Below are 21,217 nucleotides of genomic sequence, written 5' to 3'. Positions count from 1 at the left end.
TAGAATCACACCTCCTGACGGCAGTGTGGGCATAACCTAAGCTATCTAGCTTCCTAGTTGGACTGATGCTAACGTAGTTATGTATAAATAAAATTTCTCTAAACATGGTTTTGTTAAGCATATACAGAAAATGTGGTGGTGTTATGTAAAAGTTTTATTTGACCTCATTCGGAACGTTCAGTGTGCATAACTCACTTCCGAGTAAGGTGGCCATCCTGAACTCATGCTGGTGCCTTTATATCACAGCTCAACATCATGTTGTTGTTTTTTCTTTTGTGTGTGTGTGTATATGTATATATTGAAGTCAATGGACCTACTCATATGCCTAAAGTCAAGCATGGACCTAAGTGCTTGTCAGAATTGGGTTGAGTGCTCACAAGATTGAACCCTATAAAACACAATATCAATTTTTGATCCCAAGTGCCACAGCTTTTACTATAAAATTAAGGATTTTTTTAAAAAAACAAACAAACAAAACAACTTTCACCTTTCATATAACCTGTAAAAAGCTATTTTACCTTAAATGTGCTACATCATGACTTTTGCTAAGGCCACTCTATTTTATCTCACAGTGTCATGTGACCTTCTCAACCAATAGCAGAGCTCCAGGGGTAACATCAACAGTTATCTCATATCATTGTAAACATGAAAAGTGACAACCGTTAGATAATTCTTTCTGTGTTTTCCCCAGAATCCCACCATTCTTTTTAAAATAGTTTTACAAAACATAGTTCTTCTTAAGTCCTTGTGTTGATTGGTAATGGTTAAAAGTCCATTAATTGACATTTAAGTCTGTGTTAAATTCCTTTCCGTGCTATAGTGTTTGTGTCTTGCAATATGGGTTACAAAGTTTGGTAGAAAAAAAAGGAAATGTGTCCTTAAAGCTTCCCTAAGTGTGTAATAAGTTTAAATTTATCAAATAACAGACTCTTACAGCTCCAAATGTGCTTCTAGCATCAGATCTATTTTGCTTCTATTTTAGGACACAGGGTTATGTGACTTTTGGCTAAACCAGTGACTGATTGGCTGATCACCAATTTTGCCACTCTCATAGCATGGCTAATGTTCTGCTAAGAGTATAAATCTATTTTATATTGCATGATCTTGTCAACCATTTATTGCATTTGACAGTCCAAGGTTATAATAAATACACTGAGGGTGTGAATGTAAGGGATGAGAGGGGGTTTAATTTCAAGACAATGGTTATCCTTTTAACAACAATCAGAGTAATGGAAACAATAATCACAACAATAGTAACTGAAATTATTTTTAATAGAAATATTTAATTGGCATTTTATTGACAATGCAAAGAGGAAGAAAGAGTCAGAGTGAGTCACAGCCATTCTAGGGCAGATCCCTTTGGGTAAATAAACATATATGGCACGATCGATAAAGATGAACGTTAAAGTTAGTATGTCACAATACCAGGCATAAAGAAAAATGTGCTAAACTGTGTAAAAAAAAAAGTGCACAGCTGTGTGTAAATTGTCAATAGGGGATACATTCTACAAGAAAACTGCTTTACTGTACATCTGAGTTAATGTTGGTGAGAATGAAAGGAAAAAGTATATAACTTTTAGCAGAAATACTCTGAAAGACTTTTTTTTCCGTTGAAAGAAAAAGAAATCAGATTATTAAATTGCAGTAAAAAGAGTAATATTTAAGTATTTATTAAGTGAAATAAAAGCTTCCATTGCCAGGAACTATTTTTTCAAACAAACAAGTTATTGGTGAGTTTTTAAGTAAAATTCATTTTTCTATTAGCTTTTCTTAATATACCTCAGGGTGCATCATTAATGAAACTCGGCATGTGGTCTGAATACCCCAAGTTTGCTGATGTGGTCATTTTCATTTCAAGTATTTTTCTTAACTACCACGTGCCAATTTTGCTGAGAATGAAGAAAGAAATTATGATAAAGATCAGTCATTGTTCCTGGAGGCCTCTTGTTTACATCATGACATTGAAGAGCTGTGCCGAACAGCTTTTGTATTCCCATATCATCCCTGTTGAGCAAATTTGCATATCACTGTGAAAATATTCCACTGAAAAGCTCCCCACAGGAGGATAAAAGATATTGTTGTACATTTACAAGATATAACTCCAAGTTATAATTATACTGTCTGAAACTATTGGTGTATAAGATTCAGGCAAACTTAAAAAGAAAAAGACAAAATGCAAACTACCCCAACAGCCTAGAAATAAACATGCTATTCTCAGTATTACTCCAGCATAGTATTTGTAAACATTGATTATATTAGCATTTATACAATTTTTAAAAGGAGGGGGTTATATCTCTTGTTAGAATTGCTAATTGAAATGGCTAGAACAAAGGATTGGATCTTTAAAAAAGTAATTTCAGAGTGGCCATTATTACAGTCAGATCAGATTTTCAAACTCTGAATGCCTGACCCTTATGAGCCTTGTAAAACCCAGAAAATATCTTCAATTTTTTTTAAAAAAACGTTCTGATCCATACATTAAAGATTTGGAAAAGAGCAGAGTACAAGATGTATGCTGTTTTTTAAAGCTGTGTGAACAATCAATTGATCTGAAACTATGTAACACATTTTCATTGTTCATGGTGAAAAAAACTGGAAAAAAATAATTTCAGGTGCAATCCACTGTTTTGTTCCATTTTCATGCATTTTAACTTCTTTTTTAAATTGAAAACAAATTTTGGATTTTGGGATTTTGGAAACAGCATTCACAAAACTATTGGTCCTTTGTTCTATCCTATGGCCTTGTTGGTTAGAGCAGTTCCCTGGGCTGTGGGAGACCTGGATTCAAATCCATATTCTGCTTGCTTCAGAGCAGGGACTCATGCTTGGATTTCCCACATTGCAGGTGAGTTTCATGTATTCCCTGGGCCAGAGAGAGTGAGAATGGCTCTACAACCTGGTGGTTAAGAAACTCTCCTGGAAGGTGGGAAATCCAAGTACGAGTCCCTGCTCTGAAGTTGGGTTTCAGTCACTACTTTGTTAAATATTGATTTATACAAAATGAGACAGCTTCAATGTGAAGGATCAAGAAACATCCACCCCAGAAAGCTCAATCACCCAATGGTTAGGGCACTCATCTGCAATTCAGGAGACCCCAATTCAAGTACCTGCTCTGTATCAAGCAATGTGGGAACTTGAACCATGTCTCCCACATACCAGGTGAGTGTTCTAACCACAGGGCTGAAGGAGTGTAGCACCTCCCCTGGTGGTTTTGTGAATGGCACTTAAGTCCCTTTGTGAATCTAGCCCGCAGGTACGGTCGCTCGCAGCACCCAGTGGCCACAGTTCGCTGTTTCCAGCCAATGGGAGCTGCGGGAAGTGGCGCAAGCTGGGCCATCGCTTCCCGCAGCTCCCATTGGCCTGGAATGGTGAATCACGACCACTAGGAGCTGCGAACGGCCGTACCTACAGACATTCAGGTAAACAAAGCATCTCGCAGCCCACCAGGGGCTTACCCTGAACAAGCTGCGAACCAAGTTTGGGAACCCCTGATCTAGCCTATGCTTCCTCCCCACAAATGTTTTGGCTGAATCTATTCAGTGAATTTGACATGAAGTCATGACTCATTTCAGTGGACTTGAAACTGTTTTCAGCAAATTAACTATATGTCCAAAATGTTTTGCCCAGCTCTGTTGATTTTCTTGTTAACAGAAGAACCTCAGCAATCCTTACTAGTCGCTGGGAGGCAAATTATGGGTTAGCTAAATGAGCAAATTAGCAAGAGAACAAACATGATTAAAAATAAATCAAATATATCACATTAAAAAACGTGTTTTGTTCTCTCTTTTGACAAGTGCAATTTACAGTAGTTTAATTATTTACTAAAAGAAAAGGAGTACTTGTGGCACCTTAGAGACTAACCAATTTATTTGAGCATGAGCTTTCGTGAGCTACAGCTCACTTCATCAGATGTTTACCGTGGAAACTGCAGCAGACTTTATATACACACAGAAATCATGAAACAATACCTCCTCCCACCCCACTGTCCTGCTGGTAATAGCTTATCTAAAGTGATCAACAGGTGGGTCATTTCCAGCACAAATCCAGGTTTTCTCACCCTCCACCCCCCCACACAAATTCACTCTCCTGCTGGTGCTAGCCCATCCAAAGTGACAACTCTTTACATAATCAAGTCGGGCTATTTCCTGCATAGATCAAGGTTTCTGTGTGTATATAAAGTCTGCTGCAGTTTCCACGGTAAACATCTGATGAAGTGAGCTGTAGCTCACGAAAGCTCATGCTCAAATAAATTGGTTAGTCTCTAAGGTGCCACAAGTACTCCTTTTCTTTTTGCGAATACAGACTAACACGGCTGTTCCTCTGAAACCTGTAATTATTTACTATAATACTTCAAAGCATGGAAGGAAATGTCCTGTAATATATTTTGTAGAAGCAAGAAGTCTTTGTAATATGACAACTCCCCATAGCACTTTGCGATGAAATAACAGATTGAGAAGTCTGGTGAGACTAGCATGCAATTTATGAGCATTATTGGGTTTTTGGGTTAGCAAAACAAGAACTGTTCAAGTTCTGCTACATATAGTAAAAAAAATTAATATGGTGTAGAATCTATGTGAGAGTTAATTACATTTTTTAGAACCCTGAAATAGGTGACATCTTAAAATGTTGTCCGTCAGTGTAACAAGCCATAATATCGAAGTTTAATTTTGATAATGATTTTGTTGAAGAATGCACCCTTGGACACCAAAAATCATCACTGTGCCCTTAACACTTGTTATGACCAGTATTTGCAATAAGTCAGTTTGTTTGGGATCCATGCTGCCTCTAGTTTAAAATGTTCCTTGTGTTTGGGGTTGGATGGTAGGGTAGGCCAGGCCAAGCTAATGCTAACTTTCAGATCGTTAATTCCTTACTTACTTTTTAACACTGACAGGGGTCTGAATAATAGGGGAGTTAGATTATACAAGGCCTAATAATGAATCTGAGTAGGGAGATATAACATTTGTCCAATCTTTATGAAGGAAAAGACAGATGCTGCTTTTATCCTTCATGTGCTTCTCTAAGAATGAGCAAGAATTAGTAAAAATGGATGTGTAAATCTGAATTGAAATGTCAGGATCCAAGGAGGTGACTCAGGCCTCTGACTAGTTGTACACTATGTAACGTAACTGACTTCAGTGAGATTACTTTTGATTTACATCACGATGAGATCCTATTCGGACTGAAGAAATTAATTTTATTTAGATTGTCATCCAATCCCACGTAAGACTGACACTAGATTATGCGGAGATCAAATCATGCATTTTTCTCCTGATTGTTCAGCGTTTCTGGGTACAACGTTTGGATTATTCATGAATATATTGTTTCATGGGTGACATTTACCTCTCCTAATATGAATGCTGCTTTGTTGTACTTCATCACTGCAATTTAATAGGGATAATATTATGTTAAATTACTTACTAAGTAGCAGACATCTCTCATCTCTGACATTTATATGTGAAGGTGTAGGAGCTCTAATATGGTAACTGTATGAATGCATTCTCTGAAATTCCACATTCAGTAGCATACTTTCAGATGCTGGAGCTCAAACAGATAAAGTATCCCATATTCTAATGGTGCATTACAGTAGGTTTTGGTTACTGCTAACAAGATTTTGTTGATGTCTGCAGCAGTACTCAAATTACACCAAAAATTGCAGAAATGGAATAAAATGAAAAATACTCTTTTACAATCTGGTAGAAATCGCTTTAATTTATATTATTATATGGGCCATTGAGTTCTTTGAAGAACATCCAGGCTGTTTCCACACTTATTTTTGCAGGAATATGGTTTAAATAAAAGAACAATCAGAACTATTCTGGGATACAGCCACATTTTTAAATTGCCATTACTGGCAGAATATTATCCAGTTCCTTTGAAATTAGGAATGTTCATCAATATAATAGTTTTCAGCCAGTTTAGTCTGTGATGTCCCATTAACATATTGTCCACAGTTAACGTACTGACGGAGCTTTTTTGCTCCTCCTTTGCAGGGCTTGAGCCTGCCATGAATTAAGAAGTATCAGTTCAAGAGTTCAAAGGTTACAAACATGAAGCAGATCGTGGGCCTTGCTAAAGTCCCCTTGAATTGCCTTAAATCAGCCCTTACTTATTACCGTTATTTATTATTTGATATTACGGTAGTGCTTAGAAGCCCAGTGGGAGACAGCATCTGCTTCAAAAAGCTTACGTTCTAAATAAGACAGACAAATTGTGAGAAGGGAAATGACTTGGTCTAGGAATAGAGCCAGGAATAGAACCCAGGTTTGGTGCCATATTAATTAGACCACAATATTGCCCAGTGTGAAGGAAAACTCATTTGGCATAAAGCTCTCTTGCTATTAAGGAGGCAAGAAAGAGGCATTTTAAGGTTGGGAGTAGGGAACAATGCACTGTGGTGGTCTGGGATCAGTGGAACTTTCCTATGTGGCCATTTCAGCCAACATTAATTATAGCAATCCTCAGGCTGCTTTTAAATGTGCTGCTAGGAGCCACTCTGGCCACAGGATCAGGAATGATAGAAAGATAGCTTAAATCTGCTTATTCTTATCCCACCTCAGCTGCACTGAGCGCTGTGTAATTATATATACTCTTTGTTTGCCATTTTTGAGTCAAAATGTTATTTTTGTTTCCAAACAGCATTTTGAAAGGAAACAACAATTTTTGTTTCATTTTGACTTAAAATATCATTTCATTTGGTTTTTCTGTTTCAAAAAAACCAAACCAACATTTTAAGTTGAAATGAAATGAAAAGTGTCATTTCTAATCAACATATTCATATAAAACTCATTTTGGTTTGGTTTTTTAAAACTGAAAAACTGCAATGAAACAATATTTCCCATGAGAAAATTAAAAAAATTAATTGGAATTGACGTTTTGCTGTGAAAAAATTTGGTTCAAGTGAAACCATATGTTTTGGTGGGAAAACTTTCCACACACAAAATTTTGAGTAGTTCTGTTTTGTACACTCTCAGCTTTGTGGTACCTCACTGTGGGAGTGGAGTGGAACAACCATGAAAGGGATGTCTGCACTCCAGGCACACTGAGGAGGTGCTGGCTACAAATTTGCCCATATGAAGAGGAGCATTACAGGCACACCAAGTTGCTTACATGGATCCATTGTCTCAAATTGTCTGACAAAGGGCGGTGTACACAATTTCAGTCCATAGATTGCAGTAACAGCTAACAAGGGTGTTAGCTGTCATGGCGCCTCTTAATGGGTTGTAGGCCAGTTATTTAGCTTTGCATAAGGAAGGAATACATCCACAGAGTATTTCTGGAAGATTAACATGTGCCTTATGTGTTGTTTATATACGGCATCAACGTAAAGAACTCCAGCATTACAAATATTATTTTAAAAATGCACAAACTGGTGAATTTTATTGCTATTATGAAATTTCCTCATTTCATTTCAGTAAGGTTAGAAAGAAACTCAAGAGCTTCATTGGCCTGCTACAGCAAGGTGAATCAGGGTAAAGGAGCCATACCCTCTGTCACAGGGTATAGCTGGGTCTCCGACAACCCAGTCTGAGATACCTGCTGCCATCATCAAACTTCTAACTTGGACATTTTATCTCAGGGCACCCCTCCCACTTCTCCCTTGTTACAAGGACTCTGTTTCTAGGAGCAGGGGTCCTTGATAGATATGGTAGTAGATGAAGACCCTGTACAGACCCTTTGAAGACCCTGTACAGAAATCTCCATTCATCAAACTTCACTTCAAACTAAATTCAGGGATTTGTGACTTATTGTTTACAATTAAAAATTAAAACCTATGAATGAACTCTGGTACTGATCATCTGGCAGGACCCTCTGTCCTTTTTGAGCCTCAGGAAGTCTTCTTTCAGGGTTACCTAAGTCACTGGTCTGACGTTTGCCCAGTCTAATCTCATCACCATCATCTTAGCAGCCCAGATCTCTATTATCCCTGATGGACCTGTCTCTGCAGCCTGGAGGGAACTTTCTTGGCAATTTCCGCTAACCTGGACCAAACCATCTCCAGCTGGCAAGTCTCCACTCTCCCTCCTCCAGTGGTCCTCTTCCAATGCTGACTTTGCACCTAACATTCCAGGGTGGCTCCCAGCAACCCAATGGGCCCTCACAGAGTCTTTAGGTTTCAAAGCACTTTCTCACTTCCACCCATATATTTTACCTCCCCCAAACTTCATACCTAAAATAATATAAATGCAACCCATACCTTAACGTTCTCCACAGTCTTTCTACAGGGATTTGTGCTGTCAAGGAGGCAGATGTTGGCTAGTTAACTCAGATGGAATGATTCAGAAAGTGTTTCTATTCTGGTAGAATAAAAGTAAATTTCACAGGAATACAGACTGCATGTTTGATCCTCATCTTATCCAATGAGTCCAATAAATTATTTCATTCCTGATGCTTTTTGAACATTTTCATGATATTATGATGTATATGCTGACCTTAAAAATGTGGCTTTAGTATTTTTTTGAATCCTTGTTCTGAAATTTTACTATCTTGGTGGATCTTCTGTGTAGCAGTTTTGCTGAAGGAGTCTGTATGCACTCTGATCCTGGGTCAATGTCTACTACATCTTGGTTTAATATGTCTCACAGTATTGTAGTTTTTTGAACAAACTGTAAGGCATTCTCTCCTCAACTCCCTACATTACCACTGTGATTCCTACATTTGAACAGTAGAATAAATAAAATTCAGATATTTCTGAGCTCAGTAATTTCATGCACTATCTCCACCTCATGACTGTGTCAGCAAGTTTAGTCCATTCAATTTATTTTTGAATGGCTTGAGTTATTATTTATTATTGAAATATGAAGCCCTTTTCAGTTTCCGCATTTCTGGCTGTCTAGACATTTATACTAAGGTGTCTGACCACTTGCAGATTTGTTAGAGGAGAACCACTTGCAAATGTAGGGCAACTGAATAGTCCAATCGCTCCAATGTTGAAATGCGGTCAAAAATCTAGTCCTTTGCACACGAAGAAGCACACTAACTTGACACCATTGCCCTCTCTCCTCTTTGCTTGATCCTCATAGAGAATTTTTATTGTCTTTTGAGTAGTTAGATGCATTGAAGGCCAGTATCACTGAAATTTGTAAGTGCTGATCTCAGCTTCTTCTTTTGAATAATAAAGTTATTGTAAGTATCAACTCTTCTCTTCTTAAAATTGTGATGATCATGTCCTTCCTTTTTGTGTGGCTGCTGCTAGAAGAAAATAAGTAGATAAATGAAACTGGAGCCAACACAGAGCCTTTTAATTTCTCCTCAGGATACAGTCACTGGTTTATTTGTTCGCTGGCACTGGGAGTATGTACTTGCCTCTGTGCCATTGATGACAGCTGGAAGAAAGAAAGGGGAAAAACCTGACTAAGATTGAAGACAGCCTTTTAATTTCTTATTATAACTGGGGTTGTAGCACTGCCTATTGTAAAAGTTGCCCAATGCTTCCCATTATAAGACCATTATTCAGTTGTTTATAACTTTGCCAGATTTTAACTGTTTGGGATGGATTTTTCATCTCTGCCTCGGGATTTTAAAAAAAATTAGCCAAAATAGATCAGGCGTTTCTGAGAACAAGGCTAGGGAAAAATACATTGTTTTGCAACTTTTTCTTTGAGAAGATCCCTATGCTTTCATGGATTCCAAGGCCAGAAGGGACCATTGTGATCATCTAGTCTGAGCTCCAGTATAACAGATGATAGAACTTCCCCAGCATAATTCCTAGTTATACCTTTTAGAAAAAACACCCAATCTTGATTTAAAAATTGTCAGTGATGGAGAATCCACCACAAGCTTTGGCAAATTGTTCCAATGGTTATTACTCTTGTTAAAAATTTATGCCTTATTTCCAGTCTGAATTTGTCTAGCTTCAACTTCCAGCCATTGGATCATGTTATACCTTTCTCTGCTAGACTGAAGAGACCATTATTAAAAATTGGGAGCAGGACTTGAAATTTGGCAGGGCGGTGGCCATTGTGTCAGCGACGTGCCTTGTAATGTTCCTGTGAAAAAGTTATAAGCCTTTGAAAATTCCCTATTTGTACATGCTCACTAGAGATTTCTTATAGTTTAGTGGCTAAAATCTTTGAAAAATCTGTCCTCACTGGGCATACTCCATTCCATCACAGCTCCTGTATGTGACCAGACTCTGCATGCATCATCCCCATACAGTGACGATGCACATCCATCCCAGGGCTGGAGAGGCAAAGCTCTGATTGGGGTCAGGGTCTCGGATCTGGGAGAGGAGAGAGACTGGCACTTGGTTGGGCAAGGAGACTGTGACTGTGAGCCAGTAGGGATTCTGGATGTGGGACCCCATGAATACAGCCCTATGAAATTCACTGTCCTTTTTAGTCAATTTCACAGCTGACGAATTTTAAAAATAGAAAATGTCATGCTTTCAGCTATTTAAATCTGAAATCTCACAGTGTTGTAAGTGTAGAGGTCCTGACTCAAAAAGGAGTTGTGGGGGGTTTGCAAGGTTATTATGGGGGGTGTTACAGTACTGCTGCCCTTACTTCTGCTCTGCTGGTGGCAGCAGCGCTGCCTTCAGAGCTGGGCAGCTGGAGAGCGGCATCTGCTGATGGGGAGCCCAGCTCTGAAGCCAGAGCCGCCACCAGCAGCAGCCCAGAAGTAAGGATGGCCTGGTCTGGTATGGCTATTCTTACTTCTGGGCTGCTGCTGGTGGCAGCGCTGCCTTCAGAGCTGGGCAGCTGGAGAGCGGTGGCTGCTGGCAGGGAGCCCAGCTCTGAAAGCAGAGCTGCCGCCAGCAGCAGCCCAGAAGGGAGGATGGCCTGCTGTGGTATTCTGTGCTGCTGCCTGCAGAGTTGGGCCCTCAGTCAGCAGCTGCCACGCTCCGCCACACAGCTCTGAAGACAGCAGCACAGAAGGAAGGGTGGCAGGGTATGGTATCGCCATCCTTACTTCTGAGCTGCTGCTGATGCAGTGCTGCCTTTGGAGCTGAGTGCCCGGCCGACAGCCACCGCCCTCCAGCTGCTCAGCTCTGAAGGCAGTTTAAAAGTAAGTGTGGGAATCCGGTGACCCCGCTAAAAATAACCTTGTGACCAACCTGCAACTCCCTTTTGGGTCAGGACCCCCAATTTGAGAAACGCTGGTCTCCCTATGAAATTTGTATATGATAGGGTAAAAGCACACAGAAGGCCAAACTTAATGGGGCGAGACCAGATTTCACAGTCCATGATGCGTTTTTCATGACCTTGAATTTGGTAGGGCCCTACCCATGAGAGTAATGGGGGCAGAGATTAGAAGCCAGTTAGCAGAGGAGAGGGGAACACTGAGATCAGACAAGGTATGTGGGAAAGGCAGGGTCATTGGGACCAGCTGGACAGGGAGACTTGTGTAATAAGGTTTTTGACAGTTCAGGTTATTTTATGTAGAAACAATATTTTACCTCTTTACCCCCAACTCTCTGTTTTAAGCTAATGTAAAAGGACACTGAACACCATGCTTGATCATAAAAATTCCAAAAGGTATCAGAAGGTATAGGTTGCTATCATGCCTTTGTTATCTTTGTGCTGCACTTTTAAATTTATAAGGACTCTGCCTGTGTGCCATTTTGTAGCCTCATATTACACAGGAGACAGACTAAGTAGGATCTGTCGTGTAGACTTTCCGTTTTTGTTCTTGGTTTTTTGCTTAATTGATCTGAAATCATACACTTGCTTCTATGTGTGTGGAGAGAAAATCATCAGAAAAATCCACTGAGTAAAACTTGCAAAAAGGAAGTACAGTGACAGATCGTGTGTGTCTCTTGTGTCTTTGAGTATAATTTGAAATGAGATTGTCAGCTTGTTTAGGGCCCAAAATGTATGTCTGCCTTAAAGAAAAGTAATCCCATGCACCATCCCTGTGAAAGGAGATGGATATGTTTTCTGGTGTTTTACACAGTTGTTACTTGCCTGGTAGACCTCTGAAGTTTCATTGCCAAACATGTTGAGCCCTGATCTTTTAAATGAGGACAAAACAATAACAAACATATTAGAAAACTGTTTTTGGAGCAGCACATTTCAAATGAAATGGAAATAACTAACTTCATGAGGTGTAGGTGTTCCTTTAATTTCAGGTATATGATATTGTATCTTTTTGTTTTTAGTGAATTATAATAATAATAATAATAATAATAATAATGTCAGTATGAGATGGTAGAAAATAGAACACGCAGCTTTTTTTTTGTATTGAATATCTTGATTAGTTGTGATTCTGTAATCTTGAATATGTATTCACAAGTATTCCGGGAAAAAGAAAGGGGGAAAAAGAAAGTGTGTGTATTATCTTCCAGGGAAGTTTGAAGGGCATTCACCTTTCTTTAAGAGAGGAACATTTAAGAGTCTTCACTTGTTCTCTTTTTACTTGCATTTGAAAAGGAGAACCTTTGTTTCTAGATTTTGGTCTAGCAATAGTTACAGCACGTTTTGCTGGTTAATTATAGATACAGCTTGAAATAATAATCACAGAGCTAACTGTCCACCTACTTAAAAATCTTTTTTTCATCTTTGCTGCAACAGCTTTTTCATGTCAGTTACAGTCTGTCCAAATGCATTTTTAAAGCATTTCAAAACATTATACAGACATTTGTACCACGGAAGACCACTCTTCCACAGAGAATGTTCAGTTTAACTTCTAAATACATGTTTATATTTACATAACACTCAAGTGTTAATACTGATATTTCCAATGGGAAAATGTTGGTTGACTTGACGTTTGTCCTTGTGTATGTGTGTGCAGGAGACAAATCTGACTTCATCTGTTAAACTTCAGGGCTGTCAGGGAGCAGTGACATTTCAAAGGAGATCTCCCAGCATTCCCCCGAATAGAGGCTCTCATGATATTTTTGCATTTAAAGAGGTTCTGTCAAGGTTGACAGGCCAGTAATGTAGTTGCTTTTACAAAGCAATTGTTGTTTTAAATAACTTTCCCGCATCAAAGATATCAGCCCTCTGAAATAGGCTACATCAATTAACTCTTACTACACAGGCTAGTCCACAGGGGGCAAAGCTGATGGGAAAGAGGAAGCAATTTAATAGTATATTAGTTTACAAGTTAAATTTGTTGAAGGACATGCATATGTACTATATTACACAAGATCACTTGGGCATGTCACGGTACCAATATACTCTCCACCCTCACTCCCACCACACCCATGATCAGTAAGGGATTGGAATTGAATCTCGTTTAACTTTTTATTTTCCATGAAATGTATAGCTTGACGAATATAGGAAGTATTATTATTACGCACAATCTATAGATCTCAAGACTCTTCACAAAGATAGGGAAATAGTATTGACAAGGACGATCAGAAGGAGTCTTCTGTATAGAGAGCTCTGAAAAGGACAAGCAGTAAAGGGCTTGTTGGGATACAAAAGCGCTGTATTAATAACTTCTGAGACCATCAGGAACTTTAGGACTTTATTCTTATGACGTGGAAGCTTGGAAATACATTTTCTTTAACACACAATGGTTACATGTTTTGTTATGTATATATGTATGAAAAATCAGTAGTATTTGTGCATGGAGGAACGCTTCCTTTAGGAAAAAAATTTAGAAATGTCCTCGATAGGAAGCGTTCCTGCATGAAAGTTTTACTACTCAGATGCATATTAGCTAGACTGTTTTTTGTTTTTTTTTTAATTTTCAACTTGAAAATGTAACAAATCATTTAAAAAGACTAATGTCTGGAATCCTTAACGTAAGACCTGCACAATAGCAGTCAACATCTGAGCACTATGAATAGGGACATGTTTGGAGAAAAACAGGAGTGCAGCATTAAATTCTATCAAAATACACTGAAAGTTTTTTTGGAGTGACAGAGTGGGAAAACAGTACATTTAGTTTTTTGCTAAAGATAGGAAGAGTCTCTTCTAAATAAGGACTGTTGGCATGCAGGGACTGGAGTGATTTTTCCAAACACATTAATTTTTCAACTGAATAACATTGGCAGTATCCCTGCCAGATTTTTTTTTTGTTAGGTCCTTAATCTCCATAAATGTTCAGGCTATAAAATACATTTAAAGTTGTTCTAAAAAGCTGAGTTCTTACTAAATTCCAATTTAGAGAGAGACTTAGTGTTCTGATATGTATACCGAGAGCCAAACTTCTGAACTTACAGTCACCCATGCAGTTCCATCAATACAGGCACTCAGATACTATACTGATAAACATAGTATACAAACCTAGATAGATTAAACTTACTATGGTTCTACAGGTGTTAATTACCAATCCAAAACCTACTGAAGTCAGCATGTGTTCTTCCATTAATTTCAGTGGGTTGTGGATCCGGTGAAATCAAACTTTGGATCAGGCTAAATGAGGCCAGAATCTGACTCTGATTATAGTAGTTGCAGAGAGATTCTAGTGACTGCTTTCTAACTGCCTGTCCTCCTCAGCTGAAATGTACAACCTTGAATACTATGGATCATCACTAAAGAAATGCCTATAAATAAATGAAATTCTATAATCTACTCTGTTTTAAAGTAATAGTACTTATTTTCTTTGTATATTTATTAGCAAAGAAAGCTGGCAAGATAGTTTGTTCAACAGTGCTCAAGGATCATAAATACAGTACTGTCTCCATGCTAACATGAAACTTCCATGCAACAAAACAAGCCTTTTACAAGAAAACCTTAAGTAGGCTCAGCTGATAGCGAAATGAAATCCATATGACAATAGTTACTGTACATCAAGGCAATAATTTTGGTTTAGAATAAAATTGGTCACCATGGATCTGTCATGGAATATAATCTCTGATGTGCCATATCTTGGCCTCTTATTTGTTTTACAATCCTCTTCTGGTTAGAGGCTTGATCCTATACTGGTTTCATTGGGAGACTCACCTGAGTGAGGAGTACAGTTTTGGGGCTCTATTACTCACCATGAATCTATGTTATTCACTACAATAGAAAGTTAGGGCACACAACACCTCTTTTGTCTTCAGTTTTGGATATGAAACTGTGCTTTGACATTTTTTATTTGACCCTGTTCTTCCTAAATTACACCAGATTACTTCAAAGTTATTACTCAGTTTGCTTTCTCTTTCATGCTTTGTTGGCACATCACCATGAAATAATTTGATATATGACTGAACCATACTCACTGCAGCATATAAAAATATCACAGACCAGTACATTTAATTCTTCTTTCATCAAATAGAATCTTTAGAGTCCAATCTTACTTAAACCAAATATGCAGGAGGTCAGCCTAGATGATCATGATGGTCCCTTCTGACCTCAAAGTCTGAGTCTATGACTCCCACCCCCAGTTCATTCTAGAATACAACAAAGTATATGCTTTTAACTCAATTCTACAACTCCAGCTGGTGTGAATTGTAGTTCCTTTACTATAAAGTGACAGAATTTCTGTCACAAACAGTTTCAATGGGCCTCATCATGCATCTGCATTGCATTTGTTGGCCTTGTATGTTATGTGTTTTTATTGAATTGTACTGTTGTATGACAAAGGAAAGTCAACAAATGTTATGTTACTGTGAAAGATGATGTAAGAGGTAACGCTTCAACCATTCTCTTCTTAAACTGTGGTTTAGTGAAATGACGTGGGGTAAGTAAGGCCATATCACAGACTCAGATCCCACACATCTGACATAGAGTCCATATTACAAAATACAACTGTGCCTGAATGTCCATACCATAACTGTGCCCTGCATGCGTGGCAGGTCTTGCTCTTTAATGAGGAAAAGTATAATAACATATATAACATAATACTTAAAAGTATTTCTTCCAGTGTTAGAGAGTGGTTCCTTTGAGTCTGCGTTGAGAGAAGAAAGAGAACACTGGGCCAAATTCAGAAGTGAGTCTGAGGGGAGACTAAGTTGGTGTAATTTGCACCTTTTTCTAGTCTTCTCAGTGAGCATGTTACAGCAATGTAGAGTGCCCTATATTCATTCACTTAGCTTGATGTGTGATTTACGCTCTCCCTCCTCACCCACTACATTTCAGTTTGGCCCACTGAGTTTGACAGAATCTTGATAGTGTAATGCTAAAGAGCCAGGAAACAAGAGGGCAACAAGAAAAGTAACTAACAGGAGGATGTAAGAATGCATTAGTCAAAGTAGAGTGTAGGAAACACCTATTTTAAATTTTACTTTCCGGCACCACACAGCTCCTCAGAATTTATAGGAAAGTGTAAGGTGCATGTATCAGAAGGGAGTATACATACACATAAAGGAGTCTCACCTGAGTATAAAGGAACATAAGTTACACCAACTTACCCATTACCTCTGAATTTGGCCCCGTGGTTGGAGTTTTCCAATGCAGTGCATTGTTCTGGGCAGTCCTGAGCTTACTGAAAAGGGGCAGGGTGCATGAGAGTGGTAAATGTGGATTATACTTTTACCAAACTTTGAAGTTCCTGGAAGCATAAACATCAGCTGACTCTTTCAAGGGTTTATTCTTTCATTAGTGCACACTCAGAACTTCCTTTAAATATGGCCCAGCCCTTGCAAAGGCAGCTGCCCACGCCCCCCCCCCATTTAACACAGAGATTTTTTTTTCTGTTCAGGGAATGAAGGATCCGGTATTTTATTGAACACAGTAGCAATGCTGGAGACTTTGACTGCGGGGAGTTGTAGAAGTGTTTTGGGGTGGGTAGATGATTGAGTGGTTTCTCTTTACCTGAATCAGTTCATAGTACTAACTTCCTTTTCCTTACCAGTGCATTTGAAAGTAGTTATCTTCATGCCAGATGCATGAGTAATGGTATTTATAAATGGCATTTAATATTCCACACAAACTGGGGAGAAGATATTTCAGAAGAAAAATTAAGAGGGATGAAAAAAGATGAATACTTGAAAATTGCTCTGTGAAAAAGTCATTTCCTGTTAGGGTTAATATTGAATTTCTCAAAAGAAACTCAGTATCTGATGCATTCAGTGCTTATTAGGATTTCCCCCTTTTTTTCTTCGCCCTATCTGTACTCTAATCATTCAGTATAAATAACATATTGCAGTTCAAGGCTAATCATTTTCCGTTCTTTCACAAATCAGTCAGCTATTCCATGACATCAATTATTTTAAATGATCCTTATGCTTGATTATTTGGTTAGTGATTTCGGAACAATATTGGAAATATTAGACTTTAAAAAAATTAAATCATATACTGCTAGACAGATGAAAGTTTATCTTGTCCAAAAACATAAGACTCATGGCTCATTTTTATCTTTGGTTTCCCGCTGTAAAGAATGGGTGTCAGCTTCCTATGTAATTTTGATTTGTTTATCCAGCAGTTTTGTTTGTCCATGCAGTTTTTTCTGTGCCAATTGTGGTCAATATTTGGTTTCCATAAAAGGTAGGAGTTTTCTTTGAGGCTATCTTTTTTTGCCATTGCCAAACCCACAACTGATGCACTATTACTTCCACTTTTGTTCTTAATTTAAACTTGGCATAGTGTCTGCCTTTGGTGTAAAACATGAAACAAACTCCATTCTAACACTAAAACTAGGAGGCGACTCCTTTGCTTCAGATGTGTTGTGGTTTTATAGAAAGGGGTTTTATGCTTCATAGCGGGTGCGGGGGGTGCAAAGGGGGATTTACCTGTGGAAGTTCTTTCCTTCTCTATCCTGAGACCCTTTTCTTTACGAATAAAAAAAAGGGAACTGGTTTCTTTTAAAGAGAACATTCAGCCAAAAAGAAACACTAACCCTCTCCTTCAAATCTGATCCCTTAATCAGAAAGATCTTTATTTTTATTTGAACAATCTGAAAGTGTTTAAAAGTGGAAAACCCAATTCTGGTTCACACATCATTTCAACTGCAGGGCTTGTACAGTAGCAGTGGCCATACCAGGACTGAGGAAAACTCTTCTCAGGTTGACATGGAAGCATTTTGGAGGCTACATATTTTTTTCAGAGCAAACAGTGGATGTGGAAACATTGCAGAATGTAACAATTCTTCTTCTTCTTCGAGTGCTTGCTCATGTCCATGCCATATAAGGTGTGTGTGCTCGCCCCATGCACTGGTGCTGGACATTTTCCCCTCAGCAGTATCCGTAGGGGACTGGCTCTGGCACCCTCTGGAGTGGCACCCACATGGCATGGTATAAGGGGCGCTGCTGGCTCCCCACACCCTCAGTTCCTTCTTGCCGCCAGTGATGGTGCTGGAACGTCTTCTGCTTCGGTTAGCATTGATTCCTTCCCTGTTCTTGTGAACTTTGAAATCCTGTAAAATAGTTGTACATAGTTAGTAGTTTTCTTAGTTACCTGTAGTAGTAGTTCTCAAACTCTCTGTTAGTTCCAAACGCGGCCCAGCTTTAAGCCCTGTGATTGCTGCAAACGGCCTATGCCCGTCAGTAACCCACATACCAGCTGCCTAAGGTGCTTAGGCGAAGGGCACATAAGTGACAAGTTCTGTATCTGCAAGTCCTTCAAACCTAGGACAAAGAAGGAACGCAATATCCGTCTAAGAGCTCTCTTAATTGAGTTGGCACTCACTCCAGCACCGGAGCAGTGGTCTGACTCCACACTGAGCACCATGGCCTCCGTGCACAGTGCTCCCCTGGCGCCGTCCACAAGCCAGCACCAGTTTTCCTCCACGGCTCCAGTCAAGAAGCCGAAAAAGACTGTGAGGGGAAAATCTCCTACCTCCTGCAAGAGAAAGGAGAGGGCAGTGGGTGAGCCAAGACTCGTGGTGGGCAGCTCAACACCCGCCTCGGGAATTGGGGCCCCAGCTCAAGTCAAGTGGTGCAGCCCATCTCATGCCTTCCCTGTGGCTCCAGATAGCGGTGCAGGCCCCAGCCAGCTTCAGGTGCGGTCGGCCACTGAAGCCCTTCAAGCAGCTCAGGAGATCCTGATGTTCCCGGTGCCGCCATCATCGGCTTGTGCGGTACCCCAGTCTTGGGGAAAACCTGTGGTGGGATCTATGCATGTGCCCCCTTTCCCACTAAGAGGGATGTCCTGTCAGCATTCGCCCTCCCGCAGCCGTCATGCCTCAGGACGGGAGAGGCAGGCTCAGCGGAGCCCTCTTTGGTCCCTGCATGGGGAGCACTGATTGAGGGACTCAAGACGTACCTCACCTGTAGATTGGTGCAGACCCTGTGAGGCATGCGTCACCCGGCAAGAACTACAGACCACCCCAACCATCTTCAAGGGCCTGGTACCAATCCTGGGACCGATGGGGCACCAGAGACCGCTGATCACCGGGCCGTCATCACCCATCTCCAAAAGGAAGGTCGCTCTACTCAGGACAATCCTCCCAGCAATCAGCTCATAGTAGCTCCCGATCCCGTTCAACTGGTACTGGTTGAGTAGCGTGAGGCGTGGATGGCTGGGTATCCAACGCAGATCCGCTGAATGCCATCAGTCCCCGAGAGCCCGACCAAGACAGTCTTGCTCGGACAGGTTGGCTTCGGGACGCAGCAACCGGCGCTGGTCGGACAAGAGCCCGATCCTGGTCGCCTGGGACTGACCACTCTGCTGGTAGCTTCAGCTCAGAGCGAGGTTCTCTGACTGCAGGACAAGTCCCGGTATCGATGGTGCCAACTACATTATCAGCACCAAAACCTGTCCCATGGCCCCAAGTGCAGTGGCCGGTGCCATGGTACCCATGGAACCCTTGGGGGTTCACCCAGCCTTCCCAGGCTGCCCAATCAGTGTCGGGAGACTCGGAGAGGTCAGCGGCCTCAGTATCCCATCCCTCTCTGGTGCTGGAGTCTTCGGAAGGTAAGACCCTGCAGGTCCAGGAGGACCCAGGGGAGCAAGCTGCTGGACCACCAATGGATGTGGAGGTTCCCACGGAACTGGCATCGTCCTCGTCATTGCCAGACAAGTCTATCACGGGGCCCCCTCACCCAGTGCCTTGGAATGATACCACGGTGCACCAGGAACTTCTGAAGAGGGTCACTTCCAACCTGGGGCTTCAAGCAGAGGGACTGAAAGAGCCCTCAGATTCTCTGTTCGACATCCTCTGCTCCATGGCTCCTGCCATGGTGGCTCTACCCATTCATGAAGGGGTTTCTAAGATCACTAATGCCCTGTGGCAGACCCTCTCTTCCCTGGCCCCTATCTCTAAAAGGGCCAAACACAAGTATTCGTGCCAACCAAAGGGCATGAGAACTTATACTCCCACTCAGCCCCCAATTCTCTTGTGGTCGAGGCAGTTAACTACAAGGAGAGGCAGGGACAACCTGGGGCCACCCCAAAAATAAAGCCTCGAGGAAGCTGGATCTTTTCAGACGAAAGGTTTATTCATCTTCCAGCCTTCAGCTGAGAGTGGCTAACCTAGCTATGTTTCAAAGTAGCAGCCGTGTTAGTCTGTATTCGCAAAAAGAAAAGGAGTACTTGTGGCACCTTAGAGACTAACCAATTTATTTGAGCATAAGCTTTCGTGAGCTACAGCTCACTTCATCGGATGCATAAAGTGGAAAGTACAGTGAGGAGATTTTATATGCACACAGACCATGAAAAAATACACATTGTAAGGAGAGTGATCACTTAAGATGAGCTATTACCAGCAGGAGAGTGAGGTGCGGGGAGAGAAAACCTTTTGAAGTGATAATCATGGTGGGCCATTTCCAGCACATTTCCAGGAGTTAACAAGAACATCTGAGGAACGGTGGGGGGGAGGGGAGGAATAAACAAGGGGAAGTAGTTTTACTTAGTATAATGACTCAACCACTCCTAGTCTCTATTCAAGCCTAAGTTAATTGTATCCAATTTGTAAATTAATTCCAATTCAGCAGTCTCTCGTTGGAGTCTATTTTCCAGTTTTTTTGTTGAAGGATAGTCACTTTGAGATCAGAAATTGAGTGACCAGAGAGATTGAAGTGTTCTCCGACTGGTTTATGAATGTTATAATTCTTGACATCTGATTTGTGTCCATTTATTCTTTTACGTAGAGACTGTCCAGTTTGCCCAATGTACATGGTCTCAAGTCCAAAGGGATGTCACGATGCTTCAGGCCACCTGCCACTCTCTGGGCCTACTGGTAAATGAGAAAAAGTCAATGTTAGTGTCAGTGCAGAGGATAGAGTTCATTGGAGCGGTCCTCGACTTGACCTCTGCCAGGGCATTCCTGCCACTGGAAAGGTTCCACACATTTACGAACCTCACCGCGGAAGTCTCTGTGTTCACTCTGACTACAGCCAGGGTCTGTCTGCACCTCCTGGGTCACATGGCAGTGTGCACTTACGTGGTCTGCCATGCCAGGCTTTGGATGCAGTCCCTGCAACAATTGCTGGGGACGGTCTATTCCCAGTCCCAAGACCCTC

At 40.7% G+C, this 21,217-nt stretch overlaps 1 protein-coding gene across 3 annotated transcripts in view; it reads left to right on the top strand.

The window, feature by feature from the left end:
- The window catches only part of NAV3 (neuron navigator 3), an 846,806-nt gene that overhangs the window by 343,123 nt on the left and 482,466 nt on the right, over positions 1 to 21,217 (top strand). The window lies entirely within an intron of this gene.

This window comes from Lepidochelys kempii, chromosome 1, assembly GCF_965140285.1.
Source record: "Lepidochelys kempii isolate rLepKem1 chromosome 1, rLepKem1.hap1, whole genome shotgun sequence".
In the NCBI taxonomy this organism is placed as follows: Eukaryota; Metazoa; Chordata; order Testudines; family Cheloniidae; genus Lepidochelys; species Lepidochelys kempii.
The sequence above is the reverse complement of the archived record's forward strand: the minus strand, read 5'-3'. Positions and strand labels throughout refer to the sequence as shown.